This window comes from Marmota monax, unplaced genomic scaffold (genome assembly GCF_021218885.2).
Source record: "Marmota monax isolate L192 unplaced genomic scaffold, Marmota_monax_Labrador192_F-V1.1 WCK01_AAM20220418_F8-fsc00095, whole genome shotgun sequence".
In the NCBI taxonomy this organism is placed as follows: Eukaryota; Metazoa; Chordata; class Mammalia; order Rodentia; family Sciuridae; genus Marmota; species Marmota monax.
The window spans coordinates 6,840,099-6,857,225 of record NW_026695244.1 but is presented as its reverse complement, the minus strand read 5'-3'; the positions used below and the strand labels follow the sequence as shown (position 1 = coordinate 6,857,225).

Genomic DNA, 17,127 nt, shown 5'->3' with positions numbered 1-17,127 from the left:
GCCTTGAGCTGAGCAGTTTCCCCTGCCATGCCCTTCCACCAGCAAGTTCTGCCTAAGCTTCAGGCCCAGAACCATGGGATCTGCCCACCCCGGAATTAAACCTCTGAACTGTGAACCCAAGGTAAACGTTCCCTCCTGTAAATTGTTCTTGTCAGGTATTTTGGTCACAGTGAAGCAGACAAACACAATGATGATGATGAATTGCAGGAATCTCTCTATTGCATATAATCTAAGGCCATCCAATAAACTGTATCATTAATTTGTTCCTTGCTAACATCAGCAACTTTCTGTTTGTAGAAGACTTTTTTCTTAGGCCCACTCTTCTAAGCTATTGATTTCGACTGCTTTTCTTCCATTTCAGAACCTCAAATGGTTAATCTGGGCTTGGTGTCATTGTTATTCCTTTAAGAATTCCACTAGTGAGTTCAGGGGAGCGCCAAGGCTTGCTGTGATCCTTTGTTAAAACAGAATCATTTGTTAAGTCAGGAGTTTTGGGTTCACAGCTGCCAAGATATTTGTTGTAGTCTTCAGGCAAGTCTGTGACATCTTCCCTAGAATCTTCTGGGTAAAATGCTTATTCACATCCAAAGCCACTTTGCATGTGGCCATTAACCACAAATAAATCAGGAAATATAACAAATTAGATAAAGCAGGAAGCTCTAATGTGCTCAGTTTATTGCCGTGTGTGTGTGTGTGTGTGTGTGTGTATTTAGATCTCTGCTTTCCCTAGCATCCCTCTTTAACTTTCCCCCTGTCCAGACGCCAATTATCAATTTTCTCTCTGTTTCTTTCTGTCTAGGGATTAAATATTACTGGCAAGATTGGCTTGAGCTGAGTCAGCCATGGTGAATCTAGATTCCCAGTCAATCTCCAAAAAACATAACAGACCAGGGGCATAGGCCAGAATCTAATAGTTAATGATTTGGTATTTTCCAGAGTCTGAAATTTTAAGTACTTTTCCAAATGCTGCCTGAGGGCTTCTATAGCAAATGTGCATGCCTGCCCTTCCAGACAGCCATAGTCAGCATCTTTAGGGGAAATGGGCCATTCTTGATTTCTGACCAGGCACCAGCCCTGAGGGTGGTCTCTGGATCCCTAGCTCTTCATTAATTCTACCTTTCCTTCCCTCCAAAGGCTGTCTGCTGATCTTACTGATAAAGACACTGACAATAACTATTTTTTCAGGAAGTAAAAGCATAATGGAAATTACGGTAATTATAATTTTTTTCCATAAATGATTGTAGTAAAAATGAACCTTTAAAAATACCTTGATTTAACACATTATGATACATTGGAAAAAGAGAATTAAGACCTTTTATAATGCTATGTATTACAATAATGGGATTCCAAAAAGCAAAGGCAATAGATTATCCCCATGAAAGAATATCCTTTGACCCCAGGGGCATATTAGCAATCACAGGTGCTTTTGACTCTACAGGCCTTTACTGATAAAGAAAAAAAAAAAGTTACTACCTCTGGGTTTGAGAAGGAGTGGACATCTCAATAGAACCATCATTTATATTTAGAATGTATGTTTACAGTACACACAAACCAAGAGATAGAGGTCATCTAAGGATGTGCCCAAGATAGAATCCATTCTGTTGCCAAGTTCTTGTGGCGTAGTTTCAATCTCTGGGGACAAAAAGCAAAAAGTCATTCAGTGTCATTTGGTATTGACTTAAGTTATGTGAGCTATTTCATATCTTTCTTGTCCTTTTTTTATACATTGAATACCCTAGGATAACGATATTTATTAATTAATAATTTATTATCTCATTTATAAATCTCATTTAATCACTCCTTAGGTTCTTTACTTGGTTATTTATTTCATGCTTATAGTAAACTTGTGTGGTACTTCACTTCATAAATTTTAAAAGTTGAGGTACAGAGATGTCCAGGTGATATTTATGGTATTCTGTTCATCCTTTATGGCAAAATAAATTATCTCAAAATGTAGTGGCTTACAACAATAATCACTTTCTTATTACCTCCACTGGTTCTGGGGGTTGACTGGGCTCAGGGAGGCAATTCTCACTTAGGGTCTTCCATGGACTTGAAGTTAGATGGTGGCTGTGGCTGGGACCTTAGATGGGCTGCTCATTCAGAACCCTACTTATGGTCTATGTGGCCTGAACTTCCCCACAGGATTGATGCTAGTCTCTAAAAGCCAGCATCCCAATGGGACAGGTAAAAGCTGTGTTGCCTTCCTTATTTCTTAAACTTTGAAGTATTATAGGCTAACCAGGAGTTACAAATATAGCAATGGAATTCAATGTACTCTTCACTTGGCTCCTCCCAATGATGAGATCTTCTGTTTTTATAAAATAATATCATAACTAGGAAATTAACATTTGCAAAATGACAGAACCTATTCTGTTTTGCCAGTTTGGGGTTTGTTTTTTGTCTTTTTTTTTTTCTTTTCTCTTCTTTTTTGTGTGCTGGTGGTGGTACTGGAGATTTCCCCAGTACCAAAAAGAGAGAGAGAGAGAGAGAGAGAATGGTGCCAGGCATGGTGGCATATGCCTATAATCCCAGTGGCTGGGGAGGCTGAGACAGGAGGATTGTCAATTCAAAACCAGCCTCAGCAAAAGCAAGGCACTAAGCAACTCAGCGAGACCCTGTCTCTAAATAAAAAATAGGGTTGGGGATGTGGCTCAGTGGCTGAGTGCCCCTGAGTTTAATCAATCCCCAGTACAAACAAAAAAAGAATGTCCTGCTAGTTGCTAGTATCCTAACTCTATCTCATTTTAATTCAATTTGATAATTATTATTACACATTCCATATCTATTTGAAACATACATTTGGTACTGGGACTAGTTTTAAAGGAAGATACTAACAAACCAAAAAAGATAACAGGTTTGGGTAATTTCTTTCTTTCTTATTATTTTTCCTTTTTTCTTCCTTTCTTTTTCTTTTCTTTTTTTTGTGATGGCTATTCAACAAGAACCCTCTGAATGCAGGGCACTCACTCTAGAGCTATACTCTAGCCCAGGCAAATTTTTGACAAAACAGAATAGATAAGGCTCACCTTTGGCCATGAAAGCGTGCTAGAATATTTGAAGAACTATATAGAAAAGGGAAAAAGCATTTCCACAAGGATTTACAGGCCTGCTTTCGGCATGAAATGTCAGAGCACAGGACGAAGACACAGAGGGCAAATGTACTGCCAATGGGGGAAAGAGTACCACTTGCCCACCAGTGGGACAGGCTGGATGATAATCTGTTATGCCAGATTTTACAGGCACTTAGTTGGAGTCCTGATGCTGACCCTTCATAGTCATATCCACCCCTGCCTGTCCCCATACCTGTACACTGGCAATCACTAATCTGCCCTCCATTCCTATGGTTTTGTCATTTCAAGAGTGTTGAATAAATGGAAGCATACAGTACATGACCTTTTGAGATAGGCTTTTTTTCACTAAGCCTTTGGAATCCGCCCAACTACACAAGTGTCAATAGTTCCTTTTACTGATAAATAATATCCCACATATCACCTTTTAAGTCCTAGCTTTGCAAGTCACACAATTTCACTTTCATAAAACAGACCTGTGAATTTTCAAGAGAAGGGAACACAAGCCCCTCCCCACCTTGATGACAGTAGTGTCAATGTCAGTTTGTAAGAAAAGCTGAAGGAGAACTGTTGTGATGATGATCTACCACATTATGATCTACCACAGACAGAGTCCTTATTTTTACAGTGTCAACTTGTGCAATCTTCCTATCCCAGTGGGAATAAAATCACTGAGAACTTCATTAAGAAATAAGGTATATAAACATGCTAAATGTACAGCACTAATTTTTTTTTTTTTTTTTTTTTGGTGGGAGATGATACGGAGGATTGAACTCAGGGGCATTCAATCACTGAGCCACATCCCCAGCCCTATTTGGCATTTTATTTAGAGACAGGGTCTCTCTGAGTTACTTAGAGCCTCACTTTTGCTAAGGCTGGCTTTGAACTCACAATCCTCCTGCCTCAGCCTCCCAAGCTACTGGGATTACAGATGTGCACCACCACACCAAGCAAGTACTAATTTTTTAAGTAAAGAATTTGAGGACATAAAGGCTTGGCAAGATCAAAATCCTACATGTTTATTGAGGGCAAATGATAGGAAGAAACAAGTGAGTAGCCTGGAAGTCAAAAAGACAGATACAATTCATTTTCTATTCTACAGAACTTCTGATTCCAAACTTCCTGCTTACTGGATGTACTCTGTGAATGTCGACCACCGAGGAAGTGCTCCTTACTCACTAAAATTGGAACCACACTTTTATCCTAGACAACCCAAATAGTCCTATCTTCTGCCAGATAGGTTTTCTAGAAAAATTCTGGAAGCACAACATTTCTACTAAACACAAATAGGTCACTCCTGCCAACCCCAAGGTCATCACTAGCCAATGGCACATTTGTGTGAATTAGAAAAAGACAATCTTTCTCTGGGCAGATAGAACCAGATATCATGGCCTGGCCTTGGTTATGCTCTCTAGTACTCAACCCACACAATGATTTTTGACAGCTCTGCCACTTACCACTTTCCCCCATTGATTCCATAAACATTTCAGTGCCTACCATAAGCCAAGAACTTTTCCAGGTGCTAGAAACATTCATACCCCCCCCCACCCCAGGAACTTCAAAGACTTTATGAGAAGCCATGAAGTAAGCAGAGGACACGACATAATGCCATAAATCCATGACAAAGCACGGGAGGCAAAACCTAGACTAGGGGCAGGGAAATGGCTTTTAGGAAAGGCGTCCCAAAGAATACATTTCCTGAGCTGCATTTTAAGTCCTGGAAAACGGGACTTAGCCCAGGGAATAGAGGGAGCAATGCCAACCAGTGATCCTGGGCATGGGCAGCAGTCACATAATGGAGGGCTCAGAGCCACAGCTAGCTCTGCAAAGATTTCTGTGTAATGTAGAGAAAATGTTTCCTTTTTCCCACCCCCAAAGAAAAGGAAGCTGTATTCATTTTCCAGGGCTGCTATAACAAATTACTATAAACTTGGTGGATCAAAATAAAGGAAAAATTCTGTAAGCCACCAGTCTGAAATTGAGATGTCAGCAGAACTCGTTCCTTCCGGAAGGGCTAAGGGAGAATCAACTTGCTGTTTCTCTTCTGGCTTCTGGCTTTCCAGGGCTTCGCCTCCTTCTTTACATGAAGAAATATTCAGTGTTTTTCTCTTCCCTGTCTGTACTTCTTCTTTTTTTATAAATAGACTTGTCATTGGATTAGGACCACCCTCATGAATCTAGAATGATCTCACTTAGAGGCCCTTTTCATAATTTCATCTGTAAAGATCCTTTGACTAAATAAGCCCCATTCACAGGTATCAGAAGATATAATTTGCACTTGAGTTTGGGGAGATTACAATACAACCCACTATAATCCCCTCAGCAGATGAAGCCGTTCCCTTAAACTGGGCCCAGAGCAGGGCACAATTTATACAAGCAGCACAGCAGGGAACTGAGTCTTTTTCGACAGCAAATCTAAACCATTAAGGAAGTATGTGTTCATTAAGGAAGTATATGATTGATCATATATTGATCATACTGGAAACTTTGCTCTAACAGCAGTATAGAGAACAAATTGTTTTACAAGGTGACAAAAGATTCTCTGCTTGACCAACTTTTAGTCAGCTTTCTAAATCTTCTACTAGACCCATATGTGCCCATCCTTGTAAAATGTGGCTTTAGCAAGAACCCTGATAAGTCAATTTAGCAAGAATCCCCCAACCTCAATATGTCTTCCTCCTCAATTTACCATCAGATTCCTCATCCTCCATCTTCCCCTAGGGATTGTCTGATCACACTGGCCTGCCTTCAACAAGAATCCTCTTAAGTCAGTTTAGCCACAATCCCCTTACCTCTGAGGTTTCCTTTTAAAAATTCTCCACCCACTAACCCCAGTCTTTTCTTTGGCTATAAATTCCCAGTTGCCCATGCTATATTTGGGGCTGAGCCCAATCTTCTCCAATCATTGCTAGACCTGATTGCAGTGCTCCCTGTATCTGTTGAAGTGGTCCAGGATAAAGTCTTCCTGACCATGCTTTAACAAGTATTGTTGAATTTTTTAAATTTATTTAATAAAGAGTAGGTGCAAGAGGATAAGAGATGACTGAGCCATATTAGGGTCAGTAAGTCCAATGAGGAGACTGTTGCAAAAACAGAAGGAAAGGAGGTCCAAAACTATATTAATGGCAGTGGGGGATGAAAGGAAAGAGAAAGCAAAGCTCCCGAGATTTGGAACTAGATGAGGGAGTTGAGATAGAGTTAGGAATTAAAGAAGATCCCCAAATCTCTAGGTTGAAGCAACTGAGTAAGCTGTGGTGCCACACAATGAACACACACACACACACACACACACACACACGTAATTTTAGAGGGTGATGATGATTTCAGCTTGGGCTTTGTTTAAAATGAAATGCCTGAGGAAATATCAAAGTGGAGCTTATTCTGAACCCCATGAAATGGGAGGTCCAGTGTGGAAAATAACCAAATTCCTAGGATATCATGTTACTATCCCAGGACAGACAAAAATGAAAAATTGGCAGTCTTATGCTATGCAGGAGTGAGTTTTCTGTAATCTGACACTTCTAAACCTGCACTTTCACTTGTTTCTCTAGTGTTTATTTATCTTCCATAAGCATTCTGACAGTGTTTTCTCAGAACTGAGAAATGTTAAAAGCCACAAAGAAATCTCCACATTGTCTACACAGAAGAAAAGTTTTTATGCACAAGTAACTCACCAAAACGGTGTCTTTGCAACCATATAGACAAAAGAGGGTTTGCTAGCATTTCCTTAAAACCCAGCATGTTTGATCATATCAAATGAAAACTGAAAGTAGATCCTGAAAGTTTAGGCAAGCCTAACTTCAGCTATTACCCATGATGTACAGATAAAGAACCAGGGAGACAGGCCACTTGCCTATCTGAAGGTCTCAAGGGAAACAGTGGAAACAAGGGAAATAATTGGAAACAGTGGAATCTTTTCCACTTAGGGACACTGTTGAGGGCCACAATCAAGTCAAAATGGCGCCTGGCACTTTGCCAGGAAGAGTGGTTTGTGAAGTAACGCCAGTGAGTCATTAAGATGATGAGGATTCCTTAATGACTGACTGCTGTATCTAGATGATGTTAATTAAGTTAAGCTGTGTGTAATTAGTTAAGTATATATACCTCTACTGTCCCGTAATAAAGCGGCTCCCGTTGTATCAACCTTCACAAGTTGCTTGTCACCCCACCCCCCCAGTTATTTTGCCCAGCCAGATTGCGGCAGGACACTTCTGTGCTGAATAAAGAAGTGGTTGAGCTCCCTCTGCCCACCATAGGGTGCTAAAAGGTGGGCCTAGAATAAGAATCTGTGACTGTTATTTCAGGGCTCGTGCTCCTCACTGAGCTGCATCAGTCTGTCTGAAAAAGACAAAGTACTCTTAAACTAACTGACAACTCCCTGGCCCCCTGCCCCCACCCTTTCACCAAGTTAGAACTTGGTCAAGAATGAGACTAAGCCCTGTTCAAAGATGGTTATAAAAAGACAAATTTAGGGAAGTAATGACTATCGCATTCCACCATCTTTCCTACCCCATGGCCCCTCCCTTCACTTTTCCTCTTCACCCTATCTAGGTCATCATTACCTAAATACATGTAAGAAGACAAGAACAATGTGACTCTTCTTTGTGTACAACCAGAGATATGAAAAATTGTGCTCTATATGTGTAATATGAATTGTAATACATTCTGTTATCATATATAACAAATCAAAATAAAAAAAAAGAAAAGAAAAAAGTCAAATTTAGTCAGGTGCAGTGGCACACACCTATAATCCCGCTTCCCAGCTGTTCAGAAGGCTGTGCAGGAGAATCCTAAATTCAAGACCAGACTGGGAAACTAAGTAAGACCCTCCCTGTCTCAAAACAGAAAATAAAAAGGGGATTGGGAATATAGCTCACTTTACAGCACCTTAGGTTCAATCTGTAGTGCTGCAAATAGAAACAAAAACAAAAACAAAACAATCAAGTAATAATAAGTTAGAGACTCTTTCATCAGAAACTTAAAGAATGAGAAATGATGAGAAAAAAAAAACAACTTTCACTAACTTCCTTGAATTTTCCCTCAGATTAATCTGCATAGTAGTACTATGTTATACTGGTTAAAATACTGTGTTCTTTTATTCTAGATTCTGTGATGAAGAGATTTACAGTGGAGTATTTATCATTTCTTTCTGAATGAAGTTCTTTATAGGATCCCACTCTCAAAAGGGGCCCCGTAAACGCATTGTTCAGAATGCAGTATAAATTCTAAGAGAAACTGTGGAGCCTGAATAGGCTGGGGTTGCATTTATTTTATACAAAAAGATGGATTTTAGCAGCTATCAGCACTCAAAAATTAGAGCCTGTGTTCAGAAAATGACTTAGTTCATTGACTCTAACAAACTCCATACTGAAGGATATTCATTTAATAAAATCTTTCATTTCACAGCCAAGCATAGCCATTCCTAGAAATTGTGCTTTTAAAAAACAAAATCCTAGATGTTTAAGACACAGCAATCTAGTAATGCATGGGTTCCACAATCTTTAACTGAAATCTTAGTCAGATTTCCGATGGGTGAAAGGAAAAAAATGAATCTTTTCTACATATTACAAACCCTTTCAGAAGAATCTGGAGCAGGAACATTTCCCTGTATTCAAATACATGGATATTTTCACAGTCAAAAATGAATCTTCTCACTGAATGGGACACATAAGGACTATAGCCTTGTGTCAGTGTAGATCAGGTTTTAAAGAAAAAGAAAGAATTTCTACCTTTAGAACTTTTCAGATTTTAAAACTGCTGAAGAAGAATTGTAGGCCTGATGGTACTATTTCATCTGTTCTTGGAGAAGATAATGGTCACTTAGAACTTATCCAAATATTGTAGACACAACTTCCTCCACTTCCGCTATCCCGCCTTCCTAACCCCTGGTAATGAACTAGGCAGTCTGGTCCCTGATCACCCTTGGAGAGCATCCTAAAGCCACACAAGCTGCAGTTCAATTGGAAGCAGTACCTAAGAGTCCAGACTTCCGATCCTGAATGTATTAGTCTCGTATAGATTAAAATTACTCAATCATTTTAGTGCCATTCATTTTACAATAACAAATTAGGAAATTTTTTTAGCTCAGAGTCGAAAGGAAAAAAAAATTTTTTTTAACGAATAGAAAGATATGGTAGTAGAGTACGCAAATGTGGAGCCACTTATTAAAACTGTGTCAAGTGGTCACAAATTTAAAAGTGTAATGCATTTTCAGTCAGAATGCAAATGGGATTGGTGGAGGGGGATTAGAAAAAAGTTAAAATCTGTTTCGGAAAAGAAAACCGTGCAAGAATGGTCAAGAAAATTTGGTGGAAGAAGAAGAACTAGCAGTTGCTAAATGTTCAGCAAACAATGAGGTACTGGTGTAAAACAGAAATTCATTCATTGAGAAGTTAGCATGTGTCAGGCTTTGTTCTAGGTCTCATAGAAATAGCATAGAACAAGAGCAATAGGGTCCCCTTGTTCATGGGCATATATTCCAGCAAAAGACCCAGATACTGATGACAAAAATCAGTTGGTCACAAAGATGCAGGGAAAGCCTGTGGTGGCTGTTTCAGATCAGGTGCTCAGGAGAGCCCCAAGGGGGCTCAGCAAAAAGCCAAGGGGCCACAGCAGTATATTCCAGGAGATGGCATTTGATCAGATAGAATGTCCTGCATGTTTTTTTTTAAATTTTTTGTTTTAATTAGTTATACATGACAGTAGAATGCACTTATATACTTTGACATATCATGCATAGAAGGGATATAATTTCTCATTTTTTCTGATTATACATATTGTAGAATCACATTGGTCATATAGTCACATACGCACATAAAGTAATAATGTCTGTTTCATTCTACTATCTTTCTTATCCCCACATCCCCTGCCTTCCCCTTCTTTCACTTCCCTCTACCTAATCTAAGGTAACGCTATCCTTTTTTTTTTTTTGCATTACAATTCTTACTACACATATATACCACAATTTTTGTATCTCTGTTTGTATATAAAGTATGTTGACACCCAATTCATGTCTTCATACATGTTCTTTGAATAATGATGTCCATCACATCCCTCCTTCCTTGCTAATCCCCTACCCCCTCCCTTTCCCTCCCACCCTTCTTCCCTATCTAGAATTCATCTATTCCTCCCATGCTCTTCCTCCCAATCCCACTATAGTCAACCTCCTTATATCAGAGAAAACATTCAGTATTTGTTTTTGGGGGGTTGGCTGACTTCACTTAACATTATCTTCTCTAAGGCCATCAGTTTTCCTGAAAATGCCATGGTTTTGTTCTTTTTTAACGCTGAGTAAAATTCCATTGTGTATATATATATGCCACATTTTTTAATCCATTCATCCACTGAAGGACATCTAAGTTGGCTCCACAGTTTAGCTATTGTGAATTGTGCTGCTATAAACATTGATGTGGCTGTGTCCCTGTAGTATGCTATTTTTAAGTCCTTTGGGTATAGTCCAAGAAGAGGAATAATAGGGTCTAATGGTGGTTCCATACCCAGTTTTCCAAGGAATCTCCATACTGCTTTCCAAATTAGCTGCGTGTTTTAATCAGAAAAATAATTCAAAAATGAAATAAAGTAGGTTTATGTAGAAAATTAAGCAATGTGATTGTTATGGTTTGAGTGTGATCTTAGGGACCCCCAAGGGTCCGTCATGATTCGAGTCTTGGTCCCAGGATGGCATTGTTGAAAGGAGGTAGAAACTTGGGGTGGGGTGGGTGGCTAGTGGGAGGTACTTAGATCTTTGGGGCATGTCCTCAGAGGACACTGTGGAACTCAGGTACCTCTCTCTCTCTCTCTGACTTACACACACACACACACACACACACACACCATGCTGTGCTGCTGTGCTGGGCACAGTCCTCACCAGGAAGGGGCTAAACCATTGGCTCCTCCCCACCCAATCTTGGACTTTAAACCTCCAAAACTATGAGCTAACTAAACCTCCTTTTCTTTATAATTTTTCTGTGTGGGGTGTTTGTTTGGTTACAGTGTTGCAAAACTGATTAATACGGTAATTAAAACAACAAAAAAATCTGAAGGAGTACGTTGTAGTAAGTTATTCAAATAATCACCTAGAGAAATTATGAATAACAGCATTATTTTTAATGCTGCCATTGTTGCACACATATTTAGGTAAATCATATAATTTCCTTTGGGGTCTGTTGATGGGACTGCATGGCATTTTCTTATTTATTTATCTATTTATTTTGGAGATCTTTTTTGTTTGTGCATAATGATCATACATAATAGTAGAATTGGTCGTTACGTATTTGTACCTGCACACAACGTAACAATATAATTTGGTCAGTTTCATTCCCCTGTACCTTCTCTCTCCCTCCCTGCCTCCCTCCTCGTGGTCTCCTAGTTTCATGAGGTTCCTCCACCCCACCGACACACACCTTCCTTTTTTCTCTTCAGCTTCCACGTATGAGAGAAAATATATAACCTTTGACTTTTCTGAGTTTGGCTTATTTTACTTATCATAATGAAGCATTTAATTTCAAACAACTTTTCTGGGACCTTCTCCTATCTGGGGACAGCCTTTCTCCAGCCCAGGATTTCTTTCCTCTGGCCACATTCTTTGGATTCGTCATCCTGATCACTGCGTTTGCTGTGGCTCTCCAGGAACCCCATCTGTCTTGGAGCAGTACTAAAAGCCAAAAAGGCACCTGGCAGAAGCAAAATAGGAAGATGGTGTTGGGTTTAACACCCACCCACGAAAGAGCAAAGCCAGGAAGGCTCATTGTATGTGACACTGTCCAATGGAAAATACAAGGGCAATTAGAAGGACAGGGAAAAAGAAACCTTCGGTGGCCTGGCTATTTCCTCTAGAGATGCAAGCTTCTTTAGCTATTGTTTGGCATGGCATTTTCAAAGTGATGACTGAAATCATTTGAAATTCAGTCCCATCTTTATTTCCTGAACTAGTACTTCCAAAGTATAGAGGTTTACCAGTGATGAGGTTATTACTATGCCAAGATTGTTAATTTGAGGAAAACAATTGTCTCAGGAGGGCAGTGGTCAAAGTTACATCATATGCCAATTATAACTTCTAAATTTCATTTTTCCAGATGTTGAGATTCTCCTCTATTCAAATGATAAGAGTGTTTTTTGATGAAAATTTACTCACACCATTAAAGAAAAAAGGAACCAAACTCTCCTTTTATTTAGAAGATTATTCCATCATTTACACATATTGTTTTCTTTTTTATTTGTTCTATAATATTAACTAGGTTGAGTATACAGGTATGGAAGGCATTTGGATGGTTGTTCTATGCTTCCAAACAAAGGGTTTAAAAGAGCAAAAAGTTTTCTTTGATATATCTTTTCTTTGTAATTTCTATGTTCTAATAAATATGCATTAATTCCATCACTAGAAAATAAATCTAGAAAACCCCAAATATCTTGCTATTATCAATCAATTACACAAGATTGTCAAATCATTTTTCATTTCATTTCCAGACTTCTTTATAAGCATCCCATATGCCAAAATTCATTCACCAGTTATGAATTCACCACTTGTATCATAACTCAGGAAGTATTGCGTCTACTGATTGATTTTCAGGCAGCAAAGATGTACAGACTCAAAAAACTAAAGAGGTAAACTTATTAGAGTTATTCACCTTCTCAAGACTTTTAGAACTCTTTAAGCACATCCAAAGGATGTCACTGCAGATTTTAATACCATTGACATTGCTGGCTATGTTATCACCAGCTCTGGCAGGAATACTGAAAGGAGGACAAAATGTCTTTGTGGAGCATAGCTGCATTCTTGGCACCTAGGACTTTTACTGCTGTTTTTGATATCAGCAAAAGTGACTCAGAGGATGGCACACAGGTTGCCAATATTGGCATCGTGGGATTGAAAATTTCACCATTGAAGAGGCCTCTGTGTGGTTTGCAAAAACTTTTAGTCTTCTAAGAGTCCCTGTTAGAGGATAGAATGACATTGCCTTCTGTGACAAGCTCTCACTTAGCTGGGTATCTAGAAGGAAGTAGAGAGAGACGTTACAGCTATTCTGAGCCCTTGGAGAGAGAGAGAGAGAGAGAGAGGACAGGCATGAGAAAAAGACAATGTTAAAGAACAACTTCCTGTTTCACAAGTTTTCTAAAGATTGGCCCTAAGTACTGGCTGGACACCAACTCCCTTAGTCCACTGTGCCACAGTTACAGCAACACCCTTCATTACCGCGAAGACACAGTAAGTAGATACACAGTTCCTGGGACCTCATAGGCCTTGGCTGCTCCAAGGCTAAGAGCAGCCAGAAGACAAGCTGGCCAGGTAATCACAAAGGTGTCTCTTTAATCCTGAGGTTAATGCCAAACAGAAATGGCTTCACGACTTTGACAACTGTATTATATTTTTGGACTTATATATGGGTTCATCATTTCTTATACATCCAGAGCTGCAATTTAAAGATGTCCCAGTCTTGGTGTGTCAGGACACTCAACTTGGTGTCCACGAATGTCCTCAAACTTCGTAAAGGCACCATTTCCACACGTTTCTCTGTCTTTTAGCACCTTTATCTTATGTTATAAATGCCTCAAGAGCAGGACATTATCTTTGAATCCTGCAGAGAACCAGACTGAGCTTCTCAGGTGGTCACAGGAACTGGTAGATTTGCAATCCTGAGAACAGCTCTGGATCAAATCATGATTGGGCACAACTGCTCTCCTCCACTTATCTTCTCCGCAGGATAGCTTTGGTATCTTCTAAGCTAAAAATCTGACAACTTGATCCTGACTGACATCTCTTTTGTATTACCTAAAACAGAGATTGGCAATCTTTAACTTGGGCGTTTAAATGAAAATAACAGTGGATTCAATGAGCCTTCACTAGGCCGGTTGATTTAGGGAACAGGTTTCTGAGAACAGTAACATTCTCTCTAAACACTGTTATCAAAATCTAGGGTATAGGGTTTGGGGTGAGGTCGGGGTGGGGTGCTTGCCTAATATGAATGAGGCCCTGGGTTGGATTGCCAGCATCACACACACTCAAAAAACACCCAGGGTGTAGGTGAAGATATCACCAGCTATGGGTGATGCTCACTGAGGGGAAGAGATGTAAAGGAAGCACTGAGAGAAAGAAAAGAACAATGGAGATTAAGGAGGGCGATTTCTAGTCTTTCTCCTGCCTCAAGTCTACTCTTGATTCTAATACGCTAGGGAGTCTTGGTTTGCCAGATTTAACAAACTAAAATACAGGGCATCCAGTAAAATTTGAATTTCTGAGAAATGATCAATATTTTTTTTAGTGCAATTACATACCCCTGGAATATGTGGGTTTACATGTTAAGTGTTTACATTTAACCCTTTAAAACCTGAATTTTTGTTCATGTGAAATTCAAATTTCACTGGCACAAAGTAGTCCATGGTGAGAACAGCAAAGATTTTGAAACAAGACAAACAGGTTTTATGTGTCAAAATACACTCTACTGTCTTGTAGATCTACAAAGAACGAATAAAATTTTTATTTAAAAAGACAAACAGGTTTGAAACCTTACTTACTAGTCACAAGGGTCTGGGTATGCAATACAGACTTTTTGAGTCTCACTCTCCACATCTTAAAATGAAGAAATGGTATTCCTACATAGGTTGTCATGGGGATTAGAAGTAATATATACATAAGGCATCTAACAAGAGCTCACCAAGATGATGTCCTCTAGTTAATTCTCTTAAATTGTTGGTATGTTTGCTGCTTCACCCTTGGCTTCTAAATCTAAAATATATCTAAAATTCCAAATATGTTTTTTAGCCTCCTCCTCCATCCCTGTTACCACTTGTCTTAGTCGTTTTAAGCTGTCATAACAAAATACCATGAACTGTGCAGCTAACAGACAACAGAAATTTTTTTCTTACACTTCTAGACTTGGAAGTCCAAAATCAAGGTGTCAGCAAGATGGCACCTGCTATCTGTATCCTCACATTATTGGAGGGGGGAAACACTTTCTGGGGCCTCTTTTAGAAAAAAGAGGCCTAATCATCTTCCAAAGGTTCCACCTCCTAACACCATCACATTGGTGACTAGGTTTTTACGAATGAATTTGGAGAGACAAACATTCAGATCAAGGTACGATTCAACTGTACATAATATAGAGATCAAATGTTCATTTTCATGGCTTGCTCCCACTTAAGATAGTTTATTATTATAAATTATCTAAACATGTCCTAAAGACTATGGCATTTTAATTCCCCAGTTCAAGAAAGCCATGGAGAAGAGTCCTGCAAAGTTGAGAGCTGTGGTTATACTAGTGACAAGAGAGGATAGTATAATCAGAGCCATTTAGCAGCAACAGAATATGAACTATAGATTTATTCTTTAAAAACTGAACAATAATGAAGCTATTCACTGGAGATAAGTTAAAAGTTTAAACAAGTCTCTTTCCCTATGTCATTTCCTTTGTTAAAGCCAAAGAGAATGATTTTGAGGTTTTTATAAAATGGTTTAAGTTTCTCCTTATTCTTTAATGAAGAGAAGAAAGGTTTTCCCAGTACCGTACAGGTCAAATAGTTTTAGCTGAACTACCAGCTGTAGCCACACTATAATCACACACAAACTCCTGATGAGGCTAGAAAATATGCCTTGAAAGTGTTATTAATAGCAAGTCTCAGTGGCACACACCTGTAATCCCAGCTGCTTGGGAAGCTGAGGCAGGAAGATTGCAAGATCAAGGCCAGTCTGGTCAACTTAGTAAGTCTCAAAATAAAATTTAAAAGGCTGGGATTGCAGATCTGGGGTAGATGGCTTGCATAGCATGCACAAAGCTCTGGGTTCAATCCACAGTACTGCAACAAACCAATAATTATTATTAATAATACAGAATTATGAAAGACACCCCATAGTGTAAAAGAAAATGTTTACCTCAGGAACCACAATGCACAAGGAGTGCATATCATTCTCCTTCTGGGTCAGAATCTGCAACTCAGGAATCAAAGGTCTGTTTTCAATTGCAGAAGGGTCCAGTGTATGTACTCTAAAAATAAATTAGGCTGAAACCATTCCTTGGCTGCTCATGCACATCCTGGTGAGGCCCCAGTTGCACAGGGAGAATGACTTCATAGCCTCTAACAACTGCACTGTTGGGAAAGAGATATCAATACAGCCTCTCTCACAGCTTGTACAAATATTTAAATGCATTCTTCCCTTGATTCAGCAATTCTGCTACAAGAAATCAACCTTAAGAACATCTTGGACTTCTGCACAAAGCAAATATGCATTTATGCAAAATTGTCACTGTAGAATTGTTTATTGTAGCAAACGACTATAAACAACCTTAATATCTCTTGATAAAGAAACAGTTAAAATATATTATGGTATGCTCATACTAAGAAATATTCACCAAAGTTAAAAAGAATGAGGTAGATTTATGTTACAATAAAGAGAACTTGATAAGACATATTTTTAAGGACAGGAGAACTGCACAGAACATTACTATAATCCTATTACATTAAAATAGTTGGGATGTAGTTCAGTGGTAGAGCACTTGCTTAGCATGCAGGAGGCCCTAGTTTTGACCCCCAGCACTGAAAAAAAAAAAAAAAAAAAACAACTTCCTGAGCTTTTTATATATACATGTATGTATATAAAAGTTTAGTGTCATGTTCTGAGTGATAAATATTTAATGCTAATACTACTTCTAACTAGAGCAGGATGTTTGCTGGGGAATAGAGAGACTATAATATTACTCAATACACCAAAATGTTGAGTTTTTTAAAAGCATGTATTTGGGCATTATTTGTATCGTTTTCATTAATTACTTTTAAAAATAAATGTAAAAAGGAAAAAATATAACTACTTTGAATATTCTCCTTACATCTTGTTTGCTTATCTACAAAGCCCTCCTTTATAAAACAGGAATTTCAAATTGTTGTATCTATACACAGTGGACTATTACACAGTATTAAAAGAAAATAAAATCATGCCATTTGCAGGCAAATGGATGGAGTTGGAGAATATTATCTGAAGTGAAGTAAGCCAATCAATCCCCAAACACCAAAGGCCAAATGTTTTCTCTGATATGTGGATGCTGATCCATACATAATGAGGATGGGG

At 38.8% G+C, this 17,127-nt stretch overlaps 1 protein-coding gene across 1 annotated transcript in view; it reads left to right on the top strand.

Moving 5' to 3' along the window:
• Positions 1–17,127, top strand: part of CUNH2orf80 (chromosome unknown C2orf80 homolog) — a 69,975-nt gene continuing 52,848 nt past the window's right edge. The window contains exon 1 of the mRNA XM_058578207.1: positions 1–121. The gene's annotated coding sequence lies outside the window, so the exon portion shown is untranslated. The remainder of the gene's footprint in view (positions 122–17,127) is intronic.